The following is a 23,839-nucleotide window of genomic DNA, read 5'->3' on the forward strand; positions in this document are numbered from 1 at the left end:
ATTCAGATTCTATTATTTTTTGTGGTGAAGAAGAGTACATTGTTGTCGACAAAGGCAACATTCAAATTCAGTCTGCTGGGAAGAATCTTATTTTCCTCAATGTGTACTAGGTTCCATGGATGGAACTACATCTCTCAGTCAGTCAATTGCTGTGACATTCTCCATAGTTGGATGTCACCTTCAGTTCACATCAATGTACCATCACTGATAGGGCGACTTAGTCTATTGTTCCAATGGGTCTTGAGGATCATGGTCTTTTCCGACTTATTGATTCTGGTGATTCTCAAGACTTAGACTTTGGCAACCGTAGGGAAGAGCTTGTCCTCAGTTTGCTAGAGATTCAGACCCAACAACTTGGAGTTTGTGATGCATGTCAGGCTAGGAAGCAACATCACACACCTTTCACTAGTGGCATTTCATGGCGAGCTTCTCAAATACTTCAACTTGTTCATGCCGATATTTGCAGCCCTTTGGCCACTCCTTTTGTTCTTGGGTCCAAGTATTCTATGTTGTTTGTTGATGATTTCAGTAAGAAAATGTGGGTGTATTTTTTTAAAAAGAAATAAGATGCATTTCCTGTCTTTCAAAAGTTATATTTTTAGTTGAAAAAGAGTCTGGGAAATATATTATTACTCTTACGCCAGAAAATGGGAGGGAATTTTGTTCTAACAAATTCTCTAGCTTCTTAGATACTCATGGCATCAAACGCCAGTTAACCACACTCCACACACCACAATAGAACAGTGTAGTTAAATTACGATACACAATGATCACCAAAATGGCTCGATCCATGCTCGAACACAGACATGTTCCGAAGAAGTTTTGGGCAAGAAGCAGTTAACACTACAGTTTATCTTTTGAACTGGTCACCCATAGTGGCGGTCAAAGGTAAAACTATGGGAGAGGCATGGTCAGGTCACAAGCCTAGAATTAGTCACTTGAATGTTTTTGGGTCCCTTGCTTTTGTTTGGATCCCTAATGCGTCACGCACCAAGTCGGATGCCAAGAGTTAGAAACTCATGCTTGCTAGATACAGTAGTCTTCACAAAGCCTACCACTTGATCGACACTAAGACATCTCGTCTCCTATACAATTGTGACGTAGTCTTTGATGAGCAGCGAGGACCATTCATGTTTGTTTCTCCTGTTCCTGATCCAACAGACTAGCCTATGAAGGCTCATGATATGGGAGTTGGGCTTCCATTAGGTCCACCTAATGGGAGGGCTCCAGTAGCTCTTGCGGCTCCAATTATACAAGTAATCCCTGTATAGACACCTCCTGCAAGATCACCTTGATTTGTAGATGCTTCACCTGAGTTTGATCCAAATTCTTCTGATAAGGAACCTAATCACCAAGCATCTCTTGATACTAATGTTGGTCGTTCTCTTCTCCGACCTAAGTGGTGGGCTAAGACACTTGTTGATCTTTGTGATGATGAGCTCATTGATGGGAGAACTACTCGAAAAAAGAGCAAACCTATAGAGCCTGTCAACTTTGCTCTCATGGCCAACATTCACAGTGTGTTTGATTCTAAAACATATTCCGAAGCTAAAGGAATTCCAGAGTGGGAACAGGCCATGACATCTGAACACCAAAGCCTACTAAAGAATAACACATGGGTCCTTTCTGATCTTACACCAAGGAAGAAACCCACTAGCTGCAAATGGGTTCACAAAATCAAATACAAATTTGATGGTACTTTGGATAAGTACAAAGCTCATTTAGTTGTGAAAGGCTTTTCTCAGCATCAAGGCATTGATTATGAGGAGATCTTTGCTCCTACTGCAAAGATGAGTACAATCATATTAGTCCTAACCATGGCAGCACAGTTTGGCTGGAAGGTCCATCAAATAGACGTCAAGAGTGCTTTCATTAGCTCCACCTGATGGAAGGGCTCCAGTAGCTATTGCGGCTCCAGTTATACAAGTGATCCTTGTACAGACACCTCCTGCAAGATTACCTCAATTTGTAGATGCTTCACCTGAGTTTGATCCAAATTCTTCTGATAAGGAACCTAATCACCAAGCATCTCCTAATACTAATGTTGGTCGTTCTCTTCTCCAACCTAAGTGGTGGGCTAAGACACTTGTTGATCTTTGTAATATGAGCTCATTGATGGGAGAACTGCTCAGAAAAAAAAAAGCAAACCTACAAAGTCCATCTACTTTGCTCTCATGGCCAACATTCAAAGTGTGTTTGATCCTAAAACATATTCCGAGGCTAAAAGAATTCCAGAGTGGGAACAGGCCATGACATCTGAACATCAAAGCCTGCTAAAGAATAACACAAAGGTCCTTTCTGATCACCAAGGAAGAAACCCATTGGCCGCAAATGGGTTCACAAAATCAAATACAAATTTGATGGTACTTTAAATAAGTACAAAGTTCATTTAGTTGTGAAGGGCTTTTCTCAACATCAAGGCATTGATTATTAAGAGATCTCTGCTCCTATTGCAAAGATGAGTACAATCATATTAGTCCTAGCCATGGCAGCACAGTTTGGCTGGAAAGTCCCTCGAACATCAAGAGTGCTTTCCTGAATGGTGATCTCCATGAAGAGGTCTACATGATGCAGCCTCTTGGTTTCAAGGTTGTTGGTAAAGACCATCAAGTTGTTAGATTGGTGAAAGCCTTCTATGGCTTGAAGCAAGCCCCTCGGGCATGGTACATCAATTTTGATAAGTACTTCAATCATCAAAGCTTCAAGAGGAGTTCTTCATACTCAAATTTGTACATCAAGCCACTAATAGTGACATCATCCTTCCGATTATTTATGTGGATGATTTAATCATCAGTTGCAGTTCGCCATCTTTGATTCTGGGAATCAAACTGAATTTATGCCAGTCTTTTGATATGAGTGACCTTGGGCTCATGCATTATTGCCTAGGTGTTTAGATTTGGCAATAGTCTTCCAGTATATTCATCTCTCAGTCCAAATATGTCAAAGCTCTATTAGACAAATTTTGTATACAAGATTGCAAGCCTGCATCTACACCCATGGAGAAAGGTCTCAAGTTATCAGCCAAGTCTAATTCTCCTCTCGTTGATGATACTACATACAAGCAACTAGTAGGCAGCCTCATCTACCTCTCTGCTACTAGGCCTAATATCAACTTCGCAATTAGCTATATATCACGCTTTATGACAGCTTCTAAGGCTGATCATTGGATGGCAGCAAAGTGTGTGCTTCGTTATGTGAAGGGCACTTCAGATTATGGACTTCTTTACTCTCAAAGTTGTAATCCTAGACATAGTGGGTTCACAGATTCAAATTGGGCAGGCTCTGTAGAAGACAAAAAGTCAACTTTTAGATGTGTTCAGTTTGGGATCCGATGTTGTCACATGGACCAGTAAGAAGCATCAAGTAGTTTCTCTCTCTCCAGAGAGGCCGAATACAGAGGGATTGTTAAAGCAGGATGTGAAGTTGTTTGGCTTCGTCGGATGCTTAGGGATATGTAGATGTCACCAATAAGACCGACTATTTTGTTTGTTGATGATGAAGGCGTTATCAAGCTAGCACAAAATCCAGTCTTCCATGAACGAATCAAGCATGTGGATGTTCATTGTTGCTACATACGACAATTGGTTGAAGACGGGACCATAGACTTGCAGTATGTTCCCACCACAAATTAGACTGCAAACATTCTCACCAAGCCTCTTGGTCCTAATAAATTTGTCATATTCAGAGGACAACTTGGTGTTGTAGACAGATTAACCATTAAGGGAGGGTATTACGATAATAGATAAACAAGTATTATTAGTTAATGGTAATCTATTTGTAATCTATTGTAAATATTAGAATGTTTCTAATATTTAGTTAGTTGTAGATAACTGTTAATTTTCTCCTAGCTAGAATAGAAAGTTTCTATTCTTTACGATCGCCTCCTAAGGCAACATCGTTCCATTCTTTTGTATATATAGACCTCTTAGTCTATGTTAATAACAAGCAAGTATTTTACCAATTACTTAGTAATTTAGTGGTTGTATGAGGAATTGGCAGGTTGATCTTTCAGTGCAATGGCAACCAAAATTGTAACACATTATTAAGACCCAAGCACATAAAAGTCACCTATTTAGGTGTAGTCTCCAATTTGCATGCTCAACTGGGGAATCATTCTAGTACAACAAAAAAGAAACCATTTGCAACTATGACACTATATCTTGGAAACTCCTCAATTTGAAGCCCACATTTCACAACTAGACCCCTATCGATAGAATTTATATATAGCAATGTTGTCCACTTAACAAACCATTCACTAAAGTACTAAGTTTTCTGAATTCGATTGTGTGTGTTTATTTATCATCAACGTTTCGGATCACACTACATGATCCATCATCAGGATGAGAAAGTGCATGATATTCGTTTCGGATCACACTACATGATCCATCATCAGGATGAGAAAGTGCATGATAGTAAAATATGCAGACTAGACCTTTCTCAAGAATTATAAGAAGAGAAGGGGGAAGCTTGCAAAACAATGCAAAGAAAATACAAAAAATAGAAATAAAAAGGTACACACACAAAAATATGAAAAAAGAGATAAAATAAAAAGGTTAAAAAAGAATTAAAAACTAAAAAAGAAGAAAAATTGAAACAAATAAATAGTTCATATATATAAAAACATCAATTAATATATACTATATATATATATATATATATATATATATATATATATAATAAAAAGTATAATAGCTATTAAATTATAAATATATTAGCTATTATATTATAATATAGCTATATCTGTAGTGTATAGCTATTGTATTATAATACAGCTATATATATGAAAAAATATAATGTAAAAGCTATATAAAAATATAAATGATATATATATATATATATGATAGATATAATATATATATGATATATATATATATATATATATATATATATATATGATATATGTAAAAAATATATATGACATATGTATAATATATATATATATATGAAAAAAGGTTAAAAACTACAAGTAGGCAAACAAATATCTATATATGCGCAAATTTATATATATAGGAGAGCATAAATATATAAATATATATATATATAACATGCATATAAATATACATACATATATACATATATATATATATATATATACCATTTGCTGCCCCTTAAGGATATCTTTCAACAAGAATGGCCGGTAGCAAGGAACTTCAAAAAAAATGGCAATGCATGGAGTCTCTCTAGCTGAAGTTTTCTTCAACTCTATCTGTGGTTGGTCCACTTGTGCATCTTCCTCATTAGTATCATCTTCTTGCTCATTCTAATCATCACCATCAAAACAAACCTTAATTAGATGAACTTTACCTTTCCCAAGGCAATGATGACTAGACTCTCATGGTCTTTTGCAAGAGAAGCATAATTTTCCCATTCTTAGTTCATTTCTTGTCTCATGTTCAGCTTTGAAAGGCATGTTTTGTTGCTGATTTGTGTTCCTTTGCCGAATATAACCTTCCTTATCAGATTTCCATAGCCTGAAAACTTTCTTCTGATGCATTTCAGAGGGAGTAACCTCCAAATCAAGAGCCAAACCAATGGCATAACTTGGCCTATGAGCCTTGACCAATCGCTTCAGCTTGTCACTTAATCCTTCTACAAACAACATTGTGACTATTTTCTTCGCATGAATGGATCCACGACAATTTTTTTTGATATTCTTTGATAAAAGTTTCCACATGTCCTACTTGCTTCAATTGGACTAATTCCTAGTAATAGACTTCTATATCCTTCCTGTCAATCCTAGTGATCAACCTTTTTACGAATTCCTCATAAGAATGCACCATGGCATGATTATAAGATACGAGACCACGATGACGCCAATTGTATGCTACCTCTTCCAAGTGCATGGTAGCAAACTAAATTGTAGTTTCGTCTTCCATGGGTTTAACTGTCAAAAGGGTATTCAATTTATGGACCCATGATCTTCTTGTTATTTTCAATCCCATCAAAGGTTGGATAGATACTTTGTTCTAAGTGCCAATTCTAACTTGCCATGTTGGTTTCCTATCTTGCCTTTCCCAATAGTCCCTCACCTAATCCTTTCATTGATTCATTAATTAATTTAAATTCATTAACTATCTCACATAAGCTAGAAGGTTAATATATTCATTGTGGGCCACCATCACTTCAGCTATAAAGTGTGTATCTTCCTTCTCTACCTTTGGAATTAGTTGACTTTCAATCCAACAAGGTTTTTAGGTGGGATGTAATGGTCAAGCAAACCTTGTATCCACTCTCCTTGTAACATTAAAGGTAGCTTTGTCTTGGTTCCCATGTTTAGCTTCACTTTTGTTGTGTTGACTACTAGACCTTCTCAATCGTGTACAATCAACTCTTAGTTATCCCATAGCTATGATCATTCTGTAATGGAATTGTTGCAACATTTGTTGTTATTGTTAGCCATAAAATCATTGAGTTGGTTATTAAACCCCTAGGCAGGCTTTCTCCTATTAGTTGTTTAGGAAGGTTTAGCATGTGTGGCCTCTTGCATATGTGTTTTCCTTCTCACCTCAATTTTGTGCATATTTCCAGCATCTCCTCTCCAAATAGGACTTTTGGTCCAAATTCGTGTTGCATTGGGTAGCTAAGGGTGACTTGGTTAGACGAGGGCAACTTTGGGTTCCCCCTATCCCTAATGTTTGGCCCCATATTTGAATCGAGTAACAATTATTTGTCTCTCATCCTGATGATGGATCACAGAGTCTGATCCGAAATGTTGATGACAAAATAACATACACAATCAAATCTAGAAACAAAAAAATTACATTAACAATTATTTCGTTTTGCTGGCCTCCTCCAAATTTTGCACCCCGAAATGGCTACGAGAAGTATATAAAAAAGGCTACCTCCCTCATTTTGGCAGTCATATCATTCATCTCTGCCAAGCATTCAAAAAGCAAGAAGCAGCACTCAAGAAATCAGGCATCAAGGATTCGAGGCATCTCAACCCACCATATTCTTTATTATGGCAAGCTTCAGAAACTTTCATGCAAACATGTCTTTACTGATTTCCTTTGAGATTTTTGGGGAGCCATGTTATTGCATCCATACTTATATCAGATTCCAAGAGCATTGCATTATCAAGGTATAAAACATCTTATTTATCAAATGTAGTCTTTGCTTCATACCAGCACGCTTTCATTTCATACGATTTCATGGTTGATTCCAAAAATCAATGTTTGACCCCTTTCTAGACAAACATTTCCCTGTTTTTCTATGTGCACAAAAAGGTGGCACGCTTGCAAGAAGAGCTACAAACAAGAGACTGGCTACAGTTTGCAACTGATTTCATAAGAAAGTGGTGGGACAAAGGCAAGTCAGTCACCCTGTCCAGGACAAAGGCTTGTGAGTCACCCCTGTCCTATTTTGACCCGAATTCAGTTTACAGTTCAGTTGCAGTTGTTGGTTCTCAGATTTGGTCCTGGAATTGATTTGTTAGTCCTTAGTCGTCTTGTGTATGCAGAAAACTATATTTTCTCTTGATATACCCTAGATCTTACATTTCCCAATTTCATTTGCATAGTCCCCAAATAGCAAAGAATCATTGCATCCACCTAGTGCTTAAGTCCTCTTGAGCCTAGTGGATCATCTTCCTTCCAATGTAAGAGAGGAGGTAGTCCTAGGTTTCCTAGTTTGCCCACACATCCTACTGAACTTTATTTTCTTTCATTACAGTTTGGATACAAAAAAGTTCGATGGGTTTAAGATTAAGTGAATGACCATGTCATTCCTTATTGAGAGAGACTACGACAACCCAACTAATTTTAGGGTTGGTATCAAGTCAAGAATGATTTATACATTGCGGGATTGGGCAAAAGATATAGTCTAAGTATATCATTGTCGCACTCACTAGAAGAATTTATCGAAAACTATTAGACTATAGAGTTACAAATTCAAAACAAGTGGGAAAGAGATGACAGTCTGAGGCATTTCTAATGGAGCCCCAAGCATGACTGAAATGAGAAGGAAGATGTGTGTTCAAATAAAACCAAGTCACTCAAGGACTCCTTGCAAGGGAGGATACTCCACAATGATAATCTTTGGTCAATTTTGAATATGATGTGGTAGCACACAAAAATAGTTACCATACGATGCATCAATAAAAAAGGGACCTTTTTAGGAAGAATCAACATCCTAGTATGGTTGTTTGGGATTTTGGAGGTAAGATCCATAAGACATGAGTCATTGCAAATGTTGTTGCCAGCCAGACTTAAAACTACTGTTACTTATATTCTCAACTTTCCCACCCATACTGGACACCTGCAGGAAGAGAATTGAAAAGGCATCTTCTATATTTAATACTTGATGAGGCATGTGGAAATGGCACAAAAAGGCTTCCAGCCAACATTTCTTTATTTCTAAGCAAGGAAAAGAAAAATTACAGCCATGGCAACTTATTTCAGTTGGAAGTAATATCTTCAGTCAGATCAATACTAGCAGCTGCAAAGGAGACTTTTTGGTCTAATTAATTAAGTGATGCATCAATAAAAGAGCATTATGTATGTCCCAACATTGTCAACAGAGTAAGTAATGAAGTTTAGGGTGATATGTGACTCCTGTAATCATCTATCTTCACTAATGCAGTCTTTCTTAAACTAATTTGCAAAGGGAATATCGTGGGCTCTCATGCTCAAAAAATGTAAAGGGCAACTTCATAACAAAGTTTTGGAAGAGGCATTTATTCATGATGTGGAAGCTTACACATATAATGATAAAATCGATAACGAAGAACAGGCAATGTGGAAACCGAGATTAGTGAAAATTTCTGCTAAGGAATATTATTAGTGTCCCAGGATTCATGAGCATGGATCTATGTTGTCTTGGCATTAGTGGATAGACATATTCAAAATGTTATTGCTTGAGGACAAGCAATCTTGGGAAGGGCAAACTATATTACCCCTATCCAGAAATAAATCACAATCAACCACCTATGTTAGGAGGAGCAAGTAATATTGTCAAAACTAAAATTTATTAAGAAACAAAAAGGTCAAAGGTACAAAATGAAGGGTTGTGATAATTAACAAGAAAACGTATATAAAGAAAGATAAAACCAACAGGAAGGCATCAATTTGTGAAGATATTTTATATTATTATTTTTGTTTACCGCATAGGTTAATTAAGAAATGCACATAGACAATGAACATACGAACAGTAGACTCCTTAGATTATATTCGCATATGCCAGAACATTACATTATGCTTCATAAGATAAGATGACTGATCCTTTACAATGATCCCAGACGGGATATAAATACTATCCGCCGATGACACTCCGTTGATGTAGCTGGCACACGAGATCGTCGGACTGTATAAGGAGGTTTATTATGCTCGCCAGCACGCGGAGGCAAACAGGGCAGCGGACAGCGTTGCAGCTCAGAGATCTCTAGCGGTTGAGAGGGAGGCAAGAGAAAAGTTAGCCGCTGATTTGGCCGACCAGCAAACAGCTTGGGCAGCAAAGCAGGCAGCACTATTGAGGGATATGGCAGTGGGAAGTGTGACCAGTTGAGAAAACTTGAAGCTGCTGCAGGCATGGAGTGTCTATGTACCAGAGTCACTGGGAGTAGGTGTTGGCCGAGAGGCTGTCTTGGTGGATGCGTAGAGAGCTCGGGAGGAGCTAATCATCTAGTGGGAGGCAGTGCAATGACACTTGGCTCAAGGTACCGAGGAGTTGAAAACAAAAAAAGCAGCACAGGTGGCTATCAAGGTCAACTTTGTTAAGGAGGCAGTATTGTGTTAGAAGAGGCTACAGGCACAGGACGAAGGTGAAAGTAATGTGTCAGAAACAGATTTATCTTGTTGTAACCAGTCCGTTAATATATGATGTCATCGGTAAATATTGTGTAGCCGACGGGTTGATGTCGTCGGTAGAAATTGTGTAATCACTTTGTAACCGACATCGTCAGTAAATAATTTGTAGCGGACATAATGTTGTGGTCGACGGACTCCTTCGGGAATGTTCGGCGGATAGTATTTATATCCCGTCTGGGATCATTGTAATTCATCTTATCTTATGAAGCATAATGTAATGTTCTGGCATATGCGAATATAACCTAAGGAGTCTGTTGTTCGTATGTTCATTGTCTGTGTGCATTTCTTAATTAACCTATGCAGTAAACATTTGGCGTCGTTGTCCTATGAACCTGGAAGGTGGGAGGAATGAAGATTAATGCCAAATCAGCTTAACAAGGATTGAAATAAGGTCAAGGGAAAAGATGGAATCCGTAGTGCGCAAGAAAACTTAATTCTGGCACAGCAAGCCAAATGCCGAAGGAGATTCCAAAAGATTGCCGACGAAAACTGGAGCACAGAAGAATTGTTGGAGGAAACTCGGCAGCAAATGGAATTGGTGAAAGAAGCATGGGAGGAGTTTTTGAATTTGTGTTCGCCGAGGGAAGAGAATCCAAACGGAAGAGCATCGACTCGCACGGCTCAAAGTGCCAACGGAGCAAGAGCGTGGAGTGAACTCTTCGTCCGGGATATACTTCCACAGGGGACAACTTCAAAACACCCTTCTTCACCAAGGTTCGCAGCTGTTGAGCCTGAAGATGTGGGAGAACAGTTCGCTTGTGTGGGAGAACAGTCCGTCGGTGTAGGAGACCAATCCGCCAGTGTGAGAGTGCAGTCCGCCGGTGTGGGAGACCAGTCCGTCGGTGTGGGAGGACCGAGCAAAGCCTGTTTACAGAAACCAATCATGATGGCGATACCAAAAGAGAAACTGCCAAAGTTCGATGGCGATGGTATGGCTGATCCCATTCGACACTGCAAAACATGTGAAACGATCTGGAGGGCAAATGGGATAACTGATGAAGACGACTGGATGAGGCAATTTTCGGCCACCCTACGAGGCATGGTAATTGACTGGTTTACTATTACAAATCCACAAAAGCTAAACAGTTGGGATAACATTAAAAAGGAGTTTTTGGCAGAATTTAAACTGTTACGGGATGATAATGAAATTGTAGCAGAGATCTTCAATACTAAGCAGGGGAAGAACGAAACCATTCGCATTTACACCAGGAAATTAAAAGATTTGATAAATAAAATGGAAAGTAAGCCAGCAGATGGACTTCAAAAAAGATGGTTCGTGGAAGGCCTACGCTCGAAGTTGCGAAAGAAAATGAAAATTGTGCTACCGTCGTCATACACGGAAGCTTATAACAGAGCATTGAACCTCGAAAGTGAGCAGAAAACAAAGAAGAAGAACACTAGCTCATCTGATTCTGATGACGACAAGCTTGCTGGAGAAGATAGCAATGACGATGAAGGCAGTAGCAAGAAGGTCCGTGCCCTACAGAAGGACATGATCCGCATGATTAAGGAGTTTAAAAATATGCAGAAGGAGACAAAGAGCAGTGAGCTATGGTGCACAGAGTCTAAAACTGACAGTCATACTAAAGGATCCTGTCCAAAGAACCAATTCTGCGACATTTGTCAGATCATGGGCCATTCGACAAAGGAATGCCCCTTTAACATGAAAACCAGAGGATCTCCGCAGGTGCTTCTTACACAGGTAGCTTCCACGTCAGGAGGGAACGGAAATGCAAACATTGATGGTGACACTCCGGGTGGGTACAGGAATAATAGCAGAGGGCAAAATAACAACAATGCGAACAACAACAATAATAATGGCAGCCGAAGTCGAACCCAGTATGATGCAAACGGACGGCCGATCGTTCAATGCTGAGCATGTAATTTGTGGGGTCATTTTGCACGGGATTGTACAACAGCAAACACACCGAAATTATTATGCAGATGGTGCGGACCCGACGACCATGAAGATGCTAAGTGCCCAAAGTCTAGAGTAAATTTGATCACTGTCGGCACAAATGAAGAGGAGGTTTTGGCAATTACACGGAGGCAAGCAAAGGTGTACCCGGACCCGACAGAAGAAAAAAGAAAACTAGGGGAAGTACAAGCGAAAATTGAGAAGGCATCGTCCGCGGAGACATCTCAGTTAAAAGACATCACCGACACCTTGGTAAAGAACTACGCGGAACAAAACATCGTATGGCAGATCTTACAAACGGAGGTACCGGTCAAGATAAGTGAACTTCTCACAATGCCCCAGTTACGGACAACCATTCTGAATCATACACCGTTTTCGAAAGCAACAGAGGACACAGTAAGGGGCAGTAGTGAAGTGACGACAACAGACCTAATGTTGCTGGCACTCACAACAGGAAGGCATCCGAAGGTTGTCGAGATGGGGATTTTGGAACATGTTCTGACAGACACAATTGTCAACGGAGGTTCCGGCGTGAATGTGTTACCAAAGGATACCTGGAAGAAGTTGGGAAAGCCGACGTTGTGGCCACCTACATTCCAGTTGCTCACGGCAGACCAGCACGGGATCAAACCTTTGGGAACCTTAAGGGCGCAACCGGTAACTATTGGAACATAGCCATTTTTATTGGACTTCGTGGTCATTCCATTGAAAAGAAAAGGACATGATGCTATTCTGGGACGGACTTGGTTGGTGCAAGCAAAAGTAAAACATGATTGGAAACGAAATACCCTGTCAATGGAGCACAGAGGCAAAAGATTCATAATTGACCTGCACACACAAATGGTAGGTGAAGAGGTAGCATCGTCAGATTCAGAAGGTGAAGGCGAAAGTGACGACGAAGGAAAGAAGAGAATGGAACCAGATAAAGGAGTGTTGACACTAGAAGGAGGATCGAATGACGACGACCTAGACTCGGTGAATGGCCTTTACCACTGGTAGATAGAAGACTACGAATTGTTTCTGAGTTGTAATATGTTAAGAGTCAATGAAGGTGAGAAAACAGAGGAAAATGAATGTCCGAAGGAATACAGAGAAGCAGAAGAAGGAAAGGTGGTTACGGCTGAAGAAGGGAAGGACATACAATACAAACCCAGAAAAAAGAAAAATTCCACTGTCCAGTACATGGTTAACGGACCGCACAGAAGGAAAAGAATGCATCGCACCATAAAATTACTTGAAGGGTGCCGACAACAAGGAAATAAGCTAGATGCGCGACGATCACAGGCACAGTGGGCGACGAAGGTGACACAGAACAGACATAAGGCATGGCATGACAAACTCAACAGGTTTCAATCGGGGCAGTTGGTACTCAAGTACGACTATCGGAATAAAATCAAACAGGAAATGTTTAAAACAAAATGGGTTGGACCATATCAGATCCGGGAGGTTGGCAACAATGGAGTGATAAAGTCGAGGACGTTGGACGGGCAAGAGGTACCTCACGCAGTCAACGAATCCTACCGTGCCAGGAAGATGTCGTTGCCATCACCGTTGCAAAATGATCAAATGATTCCCTTGTCGTCGTCGTTGCAAAATGGCGACGCCTAGAGGCAAAATTGAGGTGTTGTTCATTTTTTTGAAAACTGACCGCGGGCACGCTGTCCATGGAAGGCTGCTCCGCGGGCATCTGTCCACAAACAAACTCCGCGAGAACTTGTCCACGGGTAGCTATCAACGGATGGCTTTCCACGAGCTCCTGTCCACAGGAGGTCTCCGCCTGCGGAGTATTTTGTTTCTTCCCGCGAGGTCTTTTTTCGCTTGTCTTCCGCGAAGTCCTTTAACTGACGGCAGAGTTTTATATTGAAACTTCTTCCGTGGATTATTTTGTTTTCTCTTTCCGCGAGCGATGCACTGTTTCATTTTCTCTTTCCGCAGGCCTTCTCCCGGAGTCTTCCTCGCGAGTTAGCTACAGAATTTTCTTTCCCACTGGAGTGTTTCTTCTCAGAGTTAGATTTTGCTTCCGCACAGGACGGCATTGCATTGCATGGGAAGCATCCTTGTATCACAATTTGGATCAAGAGCAGTTCTCTATGTTGTGGCATGATCAGCCCCACGGGTTTTTATACCTAGAAGCATTGTGGCAAGATCTTGATTGTGCATCTGAGAGGTTTGATCATTGCGTGGGATTTAGGGAAAACATGCAGAAATAGCAGATTCGGTGGTTGCTTTAGATCAAAGTACGAGTCGAAGTTGTCTAGATATGAGCAGGCCATGCTTGGATCTTATGGTTTCTTCTTTCGTTCTTCACGATTGCATGATGATTAGAGATGTTGAAATTGCGACGTGTTGGCAAACTAGGAGCATGCCAGTAGGGTGGAGGCCAAGATTCAGAAACTTTCTTCAGCAGAGGAATGAGCTATAAAAAAATTAAAAAAAGACAGATTGAAGCAATTCAGAATGAGTATTGGATGATGCCATCGGAAAGGGGGAACATCAGTGGTTGCCAGAAAGAGTGGAATCGGCAGAAAATGTCAGAAATAGTGTGTTCCGTGCATTTTTTGTGTGGGTTCCGGAGTGCTAATTTGGTCTTGGCGGCGAGGGGTACTGCCCCTCGACCCCGCCCTGTATTGCGACAGGGAGCGCACCAGGGCGTTGCCCCCTGGACCCCCTGTCGTTGTGGATATTAGTCGTGGGAAGTGTGACCAATTCAGAAGACTTGAAGCTGCTGCAGGCATGGAGTGTCTGTGTACCAAAGGTACTGGGGGTAGGTGTTGGCTGAGAGGCTGTCTTGGTGGATGCGTAGAGAGCTTGGGAGGAGCTGATCATCCAGTTGGAGGCGGTGCAGTGACACTTGGCTCAGGGTACCGAGAAGTTGAAAACAAAAAAAGCAGCATAGGTGGCTATCAAGGTCAGCTTTGTTAAGGAGGCAATATTGTGTTAGCAGAGGCTACAGGCACGGGACGAAGGTGAAAGTGATGTGTCAAAAACAGATTTATCTTGTTGTAACCAGTCTGTTGATATATTGTCTCAGATATTTTGTAATTGTCGTCCGGAGACGACTTTTTCTTTTGGGGGGGATGATGTCATCGGTAAATATTGTGTAGCAGACGGGTTGATGTCGTTGGTAGAAACTGTGTAGCCGACTTGGTTGTCGTTGGTGATTTTGTACTTTGTAGCTGACGTCGTCAGTAAATAGTTTGTAGCAAACAATGTTGTGGCCGACGGACTCCTTCAAGAAGGTTCGACGAATAGTATTTATATCCCGTCTGGGATCATTGAAAATCATCTTATCTTATCAAGCATAATGTAATGTTCTGGCATATGCGAATAATCTAAGGAGTTCTGCTATTCGTGTTCATTATCTGTGTGCATTTATTAATCTATGCGGTAAACATTTGGCGCCGTTGCCGAGCTGTTCCTGGAGGCTGCAGCTAGCCAGATACCACTGGATGATTTTGAGGCTCCTCTGAGGGGCAAGTTGGCAGACGGGGAGCCTCCCATATTCTATTGGCGCCACTTGGATACAAGGGGAACAGCAGCAGGCCAGAAGAGAGTATTCTGAGGACTGGATGCTTCCGAAGATACAGATAGCGGACGGGAGGACACTTCGGAGAACGACGGGGTTGAGTTCGTGGAAGAGGAGAGCACTTCGACGGAGGTTAGCAGTGAGGCAGCGTGTAGTGGATCCACATTCTTTACCCCCCCTCAGCTGTCAACTTCGGCGCACTTGACTACCTACACGTCAATAATTCCCTCGTTTGGTCAGCACCATGCCCCGGTCGTGATGACCCCTCCGATGGTGGCAGAGGTTGTCCCACAGACAGTGACAAATGACCCGCGGACACAGACAGTCGCCGATATATTGCCGACGACTGTAGCGGAGGTGATTCCAGTTGTACCAACGGAGCAAGTTGCACAAGCAGATGTCATTACAGTGGCAGTCTCACAGAGAGCACAGTTGCCAACACCGGAGCCTGAGCCTGAGATTCGTTTAGATGTGATGGATTGCAATGCAGTTGTCATTGTTTCGTCATCTTTATTAGCAGAGGTCGAGCCAGCCGAGTCAGCCCAGCCAGTTCAGGAGGAGGAGAACATGGAGCCCACACAGTCAGAGCAACCGGAGGTGATGGATAGAGCTAGTATGTTTTTGAGGCAGCAGTTCCGACTCACTCCTACCAAGCGAGGTCCGTCCATTCAGTCTCCCAAGCATTCAAGAGCATCACCTATACCGCCAGAGCCTCAACCTCAGGAGGAGGGAATGCCACAAGTCGTGGTTGTGCCGACAGCAGAGGAGGCGGCACTGGATGTGGGCATGGCTCCCGCTGACAAGGAGGAGAATAGTGATGCGAAATGTTCATTGGAGAGCTTCGCCAAGGAGGATTACGGGTTAGACGAGGATAAGTGCAGAGATTAACTCAGGACTATGAAGTTTGCATTGAAGGGACACAATGTGGCAATCCAGGCTATGACTCGGCGGAGGGAGTGGCATTTGATCCGAGCATATATTCGTGGGGTTTGTCCGCGATGATTTCAATGTTGTTTCGTGGACAAAGGTTGGCCGGCCGTTGAGACACCTGAGATGTTGGCAGATTGGGCCACCGAGCCGAAGTTGGGACCGAGTGACACTCCGTTGATGCAATTGGCACACGAGATCGTCGAACTGTATAAGGAGGTTTATTATGCTCACCGGCGCATGGAGGCAAACAGGGCAGCGGACAGTGTTGCAGCTCAGAAATCTCTGGCAGTTGAGAGGGAGGCAAGAGAAAAGTTAGCCGCCGATTTGGCCGACCAGCAGGCAACTTGGGCAGCGGAGCGGGCGGCACTATTGAGGGATATGGCAACAGTTGTGCAGGGTACGAACACGGCTATCTGAGATGCCGAAGCAGCTATACGGGATAAAGATGCCGCTGAGCACAAGTTGCAGTTAGCCAGGAGACAGGCTATGGATGTCGCCCTTCTACTGAAGGAGGCTGTGGAGGTGAATTCTCAAATTCAGACAGATTTGCGCATCAGGACAGAGCAAGTGTATGAGTTGCGTCGCCAGCAGCACTCTTCTAGGACGCCGCCTCCTTCTCTCTAGTATTTCTTTTGTTGTCTGTGGGTTGTCTCCTAATTTTGTTAGTCGTCGGGAGACGACTTTTCTTTTTGGGGGGGATGATGTCAGGCAACTTGATTGTCGTCGGTGTTTTTGTATTCTATCGCCGACAGGTAAATAGTTTGTAGCGGACATAATGTTTGTGGCCGACGGACTTGAATCCGTCGGCCACAACATTATGTAAAGTCCGTCGGCCACAAACATTATGTCCGCTACAAACTATTTACCCGTCGGCAACAAAATCTTTACCAACAACGTCGACGACAAACTACAAAAACACCGACGACAATCAAGTCGGCTGACATCATTCCCCCCAAAAAGAAAAGTCGTCTCCTGACGACTAACAAAATTAGGAGACAACCCACAGACAACAAAAGAAATACTAGAGAGGAGGCGTCCCAGAAGAGTGTTGTTGGCGACGCAACTCATACACCTGCTCTGTCCTGATGCGCAGATCTGTCTGAATCTGAGAATTCACCTCCACGGCCTCCTTCAGTAAAAGGCCAGCATCGATAGCCTGTCTCCTAGCTAACTGCAACTCGTGCTCAATGGCATCTTTATCCCGTACAACTACTTCGGCATCTCGGATAGCCGCGTCCTTACCCTGCACAACTGCTGCCATATCCCTCAATAGTGTTGCCTGCTCCGCTGCCCAAGCTACCTACTAGTCGGCCAAATTGGCGGCTAACTTTTCTCTTGCCTACAAAATCTTTACTGACGACGTCGGCGACAGAATACAAAAACACCGACAAAAAATCAAGTCGACTGACAATTTTCCCTTGTAGAATATAAACCAAATTTCTAATAGGCTGAGGATGAACACCAACAGGTTCAAAATTAAAGATGAAATCCCTTAATTCCTATAGTGGAGTTATTGGACATGAAAAACTAATTTAGGCAGACTTATAGGCATCTCCATTGTAATTTTTTTGTAAGATATTGCAGATCAGAAGAAGCTTACAACAGAAATAATACATTTTCTAAAATATATAGTAAGCATTAAATACAACTATTTAATGAATAATTACCATGCAATTTCTAAGTTGAATTCATGTTTTAAGTAACTATGCAGCTATTATTGAGATAGAAGAAAAAAAATGCAAATTTAGAGAGGGGAAATTACAATATTTATCACATTTTGAATATTGGCATCTATATCAACCCATATAGCTACATATTTGAACCTCAAGTTTTTAATCTTCCCTTCATTTAAAGAAAATGGAGGTTATAGTTAGAGGTTTGTCCCCAATGACAACCTTTGAGACCATATAAACAATGAAATATAAAATTATAAGAGACTAGAAGACATCATTTTCTTCAACTATATGAATTTGCAATGTTACACCAGTAACAGGGGTACTTCGGGACACCGGGGTGACTTTCCGAAACGTGGGGAAAATGGGCCTCATTTCCGGGATGCCTTGAACTCATGTTTTAATTGACTATGCAGCTATTATTGAGATAAAAGAAAAAAAATGCAAATTTAAAGAGGGGAAATTACAATGTTTATCACATTTTGAATATTGGCATCTATATCAACCCATATATCTACCTATTTGAACCCCAAGTTTTTAATCTTCCCTTCATTTAAAGAAAATGGAGGTTATAATTAGAGCTCTGTCCCTAGTGACAGCCTTTGAGACCATATAAACAATGAAATATAAAATTATAAGAGACTAGAAGACATAATCTTCTTCAACTTTATGAATTTGCAGTGTTACACCAGTATGGGGGTACTTGACGACACCGGGGCAACTTTCCGAAATGCGAGGAAAATGGGCCTCATTTCCAGCACGCCAAGGCGAGTTTCCGGCACATGGGGAAAATGGGCCTCATTTTTAGGACAGCAGGGGGACGGCGGCAAGGGGAGGACGGGCCAGAGAGGGGTGTTGTATAGTTTACATATAGAATTTGGAATGCTAGTTATGAAATGATGTTTCAGTAGTTCACTAGAACATAGCAAATTAAAATACTTGCACATAGCAAAATTGCAACATGAATTAGAACCATTGACATTCAACATAGTAACATATTACATACCCAATAGTAACATTCAAAAATAGAAATTCAAGTACACATCCCAGCGGCGGCATGGTTGTGGAATGGCGGAGGTGGGGGTACTTGGGTACTCAAGTGCCCGGTGCAGGGACGTCTCGAGGACAGGTACTTCAAGGTCTGGGGGGGGGGGGGGTGCGAGTCTCCAAGTTACACTATGAATTTGTAAAAGATCTACTCAACAAGCAAGTAATATGCGATGCCTATGTTTAATTTGTTTTGTTATTTGTTTGAAATTATCAGTTTGTTAAGATCTTTACAAAGTTATAAATGTCCTTGCACATTTGAGTTGAGCATACTTTGATGCCACAACTCCTAATATTCAAAAGTTAGCAATCCACATTTTATCCCAATCTTGTAATGCTCCTGGTTGTGAATGCAATTTAAGTGTTTTTGAGACTATTCAAAAAAAAATACAAGTTGTCTTAAAAGTGCTTTAATGACCTTGTCTTTGTGCAGTAAAACTTTCAGTCACATAAAAAGAGGATACAAGGGCATAACATACATCATCTGCTTGATCTTGATGACATTGATCCATATTTAAATCAGATTGTTGAGGATTTCAAAGTGGATCCACTGTTTACTGAGGATGTAGTGGCATATGAGGAGACAAAATGCAAGGTTGGTGAACCATCAGGAGTGGGTTCGCCTAAAACATAGCTTGATCCTATGCATGAAGCCCTTGTTGAGGATACTGCAGCTATACTATCCACTCGCACATCACCTGGATAGAAGCAACAAATGTTTCTAGACTTTAGCCATAAAAGAAATTTTATGATTTGTACTGAAATTTAAACAAGTAGTTCATATGGTTTGTAATTTTTATTGATTTTTAAACTCATTTTTTGGTCTATGAAATATATTGAATTCTAATATGAAAGTAATCAGTAATATCTTCCATAAATTTAGTAATATGCGTGTCTTTTATCATTATTATTAAAAAATTATGTATTTTTAATGTTCAATAATTTTTAGTCCCGGATTTTTGTTGAGTTTTAGGTAGGCCAAATTATTGCTGTGTACAAGTTTTTGAGCTTATCATTGATTTTCAAATTATTGCATTCATTTTGATGTATGAATCTAAGACTCTACAATTTGAATTGGTATACCGTATTGGTATTGTTCACTTATGAATTTAAATAAACAAATGTTAATTTAGCATCGATCGTTTGTTGTATTGTGTTCTCAATTCTTAGAGTTTGTTACCTGTATTTCTTTTGTGTATCATACATCATTTTATCATTGATTATCTGTTGCATTGTGTTCTCAATTCTAAAAATTTGTAGCCTGTATTTATTTTGTTATATACATGCTGGACCCCAACCATTCCTAGAGGACCAAACCCTGTCTCGGAAACTCCAAAAAGCAATGTAATTCCTTCTTCAATTGATATTAAATGTTCTCCCATAGTGGCTATATGACATAAGGGCTTTCCTACATTAGTCACAGAAAATTTCTACAGAATCTCCTCCTTCAATGACTTTTCAGATTAGTGGCGATAACCTCTCTGAGGATTTGGCTTCTTTCAGTTCTGATAACTGGAGCATGGTTAAATTGCAGAAAGCTTCCTCAAGTTCGAGCATGGAGAAGCATACAAGAATATGCAAGGTCGCTGCATTCTCGCGTGAATATTAAAATAAAATCTGTCATAGCTATAACAGAAACAGTTTGTCCCCTTACCGTAATGGGTTTTCTCTTTGCTGATAGATTGTCTGGTTTTGTTGAGGCATTTTTTTAATCTTTTAGGTTAATATAAAATGAGAGGGACCCACTTCCATCACTTATCTATACAAACTAAGTACAACCAGACTTAATAAAAGGAATAATTTGTGATACTGCTACCAGAATTCAATTCCGTAACTTTTAAGTCAAACTCATTGACCCGTTTTCATGAATAAATGTTTATTTATTAAAATGGCTCAATAACACGGTAACCCTCTATAAATACTACCACAACCAAGGAAAATATATTAGTCCACTTCCAACAAGCATCAACCACGGCAATCCATGCTACTAGCAAATGCAATCAAGATACTCACTGATGTCTGCATCTATATTCTGAACATGATCAAGGGTTACTCCCAAATCAAGCATAATAACAGCCCATGAAACACAGTATAACACATTACCACACAAAATGGGAGAAGACATATATAGAAAAGATCCCATCATAGGAATGTGCCACCCTACTAAAGCGCCTGTAAATTATAGGTGTCTCAAACAATGAGTAACAGCTACATAGGACTGACATCACCAAAAATGTTAGCACTACAGAGAATAGAATGCTAAGAAATCAACCATGCGACTTGCAACACAAATGCACTGGGGTATAATAGATAAAAGCCACATAGGATTCGCATCTAAGAAAATATTAGCACTCCAGAAATGAGAATTCTAAGACATCAACCATAATACTTGCACCAGAGATGCGGGGAGAAACAAAGGAAAATAAGCCTGGGATACAGTACATATCATCATGCCCATAACAATCACAGCCAAGAATAATCCACGCAATATTACTTATACAAATAATAACCAAATGCCATTAGCAATACAGTATAAATAACTCAATAACTGCAAGCAATTTATGCTGAGATGATCAAAGAAATTCAAAAGTTACCCCAACAAAAAGAAGGGTCAATCCTTCGTAGAGTACTAGACAAAAACATCAAGTAGAACCCATATTCCTGACAACCATAATTACAGACACCAACAGATCCTCACCAACAACAAACTCGAAAGCAAGGCACAGACCCGCCAACATCAGACAACACTCGCTATCTATCTATACATATATGAATCAATCTACCTCAATATCAATGTCCTCCTTTCCATCATAAACACTCTCACAAAAATAATAAGCCAAAGCAATCAACGGGTCACTGACACTCTATCCTAAAAATCAAGGTCAACTTACATCTTTTTTGTAAATCCATGTCTATCCAATTTGAAGAATTTACAGACAAATGTCTGCAAAAGTCAAAACCAAGGATCATTTACCGAGCCACGTCCCCAACGATGGTAAAACCAAGAGGCAGGTTCTCCAACATTGAAAAACAATATATCAATCTATCCCTCTCTCGCCCCTAATAGTAAGCAATCAACAAGTCACTGACACCCATATCTTAAAAAACCAAGCACCACAGACTTCCATTACCAAAATCATCAACATTTTTTAAAACTTAAGAATCCACAATCCGTATCAAGAAAATTGAAAGCATACCCAGAAGAACTTTTGCATAAAAAAACAGACCCAGATGTAGTTTGGCACCTAAAAATGCATCTGATAGAAAAAATAGAAAAAATTACAAAACAGAAAAATGTCAGTATAAGAATATAACTCACTGTCCAGCTTGTTGCCACCATGTTCCTCTGTCTCTACCCCTCCTGCAGATTCGAATCGTAGCAATTACAAGTGGGTTTTTTGTACTTATCCTGAATTGAAAAGAGAATAGATTTGAGACCGCCACTACTGTAAGAGATCCACTTCTCACTGAGTATGAATGTTACTGGGAAGACGAGAAAAAATTGTGAGAATGAAGAGAGCGCCAGCAGATGATGATAACGACAAAGAAGAAGAGCAAAATGTAATGATGCTCTTTTCACTGTTACTGTAGATGTTCATCTTGGTGTTGTTATCATATCCTACAACCTATCATTCTACCCTTTATCTCGCCCCCCTCTTTAACAGAGCCGCTCCTCTGGACCCGAAATCCCCCTTCTTGACAATGCCCTAACCATTTTCATGCCCTCCGTACTAAACATTCGTTACGATTGTCGCCCTGATCAACATCAAACTTAATTCCTTAAAATATCTTAAAATTGTATTGGGTAGTAGGTTGAATTACTGAGATTTGCAATGCTGATCTGGACCCTTTGTACCGGGAGTCTCTTTGACCGAAATACAAGCGAACTTATCTAATTGGGTTTATTTCCAACTACAAGCTGAATACACTGTATTTGTGTGTAATAAATCTGATAAAGTTGGTTGTGGTCAAACTAACATTTGGGAGCCATTGGATCGATCACAATGAACAAACGTACTTCAAGGCAAATTTACCGCCTTTGGACTCTTTCTTCTTACTAGTCAGTGCCTGTATCAGATATTTACAGCGATGGATTATTCTAAATTAGGTTTTAATAGGACAATATATATATCTCTAATGGGAAATGATTTTTCAAACATTGAAACTACTATATACTATTCAATTTTTATTCAAGTCAATTTATACATATAATGACAAAGACTTTGGATGTAACTATATCTTTGGTATGAGATTTATTTATAATATTTCTAATATATCTATGTTTTTATTAATCTATCTAATTCATTTGTGTGGGTCATCTAGTTAAAAAAAGATTGGTGATTATTATTTTTTTTTTTTTTTTACCAAAAAGTGACGGAGCACTTGAATAATTATTTAATATAAACTAGTTCTCGGGACTCCTCAAAGAAAGAACTAGAAAGAAAACTCTAATTCCCAGCCCGGATACAATAAAAAGGTCAAATGAAGATACCCCAATGGGACCCTCCAAATCAAAACTTCTTAAGCAAGCTTCGTGATAGCAGCAACAACAAAAGAGTCAAAGAATAAGGGCATGCTGCGCATAAAAGACTAAAGTTGAAAGTTAACTATTGGGCTATGACTCTTGTTGGATGATATCTCAAATTTGAGGAAGAGCATGGGACAAATCTTCCATACAAAGGGTTTCTAGATAATTATCATCACAACCCCAATTAGCTAAAAAATTGGCGACTTTGTTCCCCTCACGATATACATGTGATTGTTGTTAAATGTATAGTAATATTCAATATAAGTTTGAATTATTTGACAATTATGATAACTAAAATCTTAAAAATAATATTATAATATTTATTATAATACAATAAAGTGTATAATAGAATGGTTATAGTTATCGCAATAGGGTAATTATAACAATAACATTCAAGTTTTTTTTTAAATGGAT

General features: G+C 40.1%; 1 protein-coding gene across 3 annotated transcripts in view; it reads right to left on the reverse strand.

Annotated features, from left to right (window-relative positions):
• Positions 1-22,655, reverse strand: part of LOC149549555 (shaggy-related protein kinase epsilon-like) — a 45,502-nt gene extending 22,847 nt beyond the window's left edge. For 2 of the 3 annotated variants that reach the window (XM_089792893.1, XM_089792895.1), the window contains exon 1: positions 22,217-22,655. The gene's annotated coding sequence lies outside the window, so the exon portion shown is untranslated. Of the gene's footprint in view, positions 1-19,376; positions 19,596-22,216 lie in introns of all 3 variants that reach the window. The other variant, XM_089792894.1, reaches the window with a different exon arrangement.
• Positions 22,656-23,839: the final 1,184 nt, after the last annotated feature.

The sequence above is a fragment of the Cupressus sempervirens genome, chromosome 7 (assembly GCF_028749045.1).
Source record: "Cupressus sempervirens isolate cs-2001-9-10 chromosome 7, ASM2874904v1, whole genome shotgun sequence".
Classification (NCBI taxonomy): Eukaryota; Viridiplantae; Streptophyta; class Pinopsida; order Cupressales; family Cupressaceae; genus Cupressus; species Cupressus sempervirens.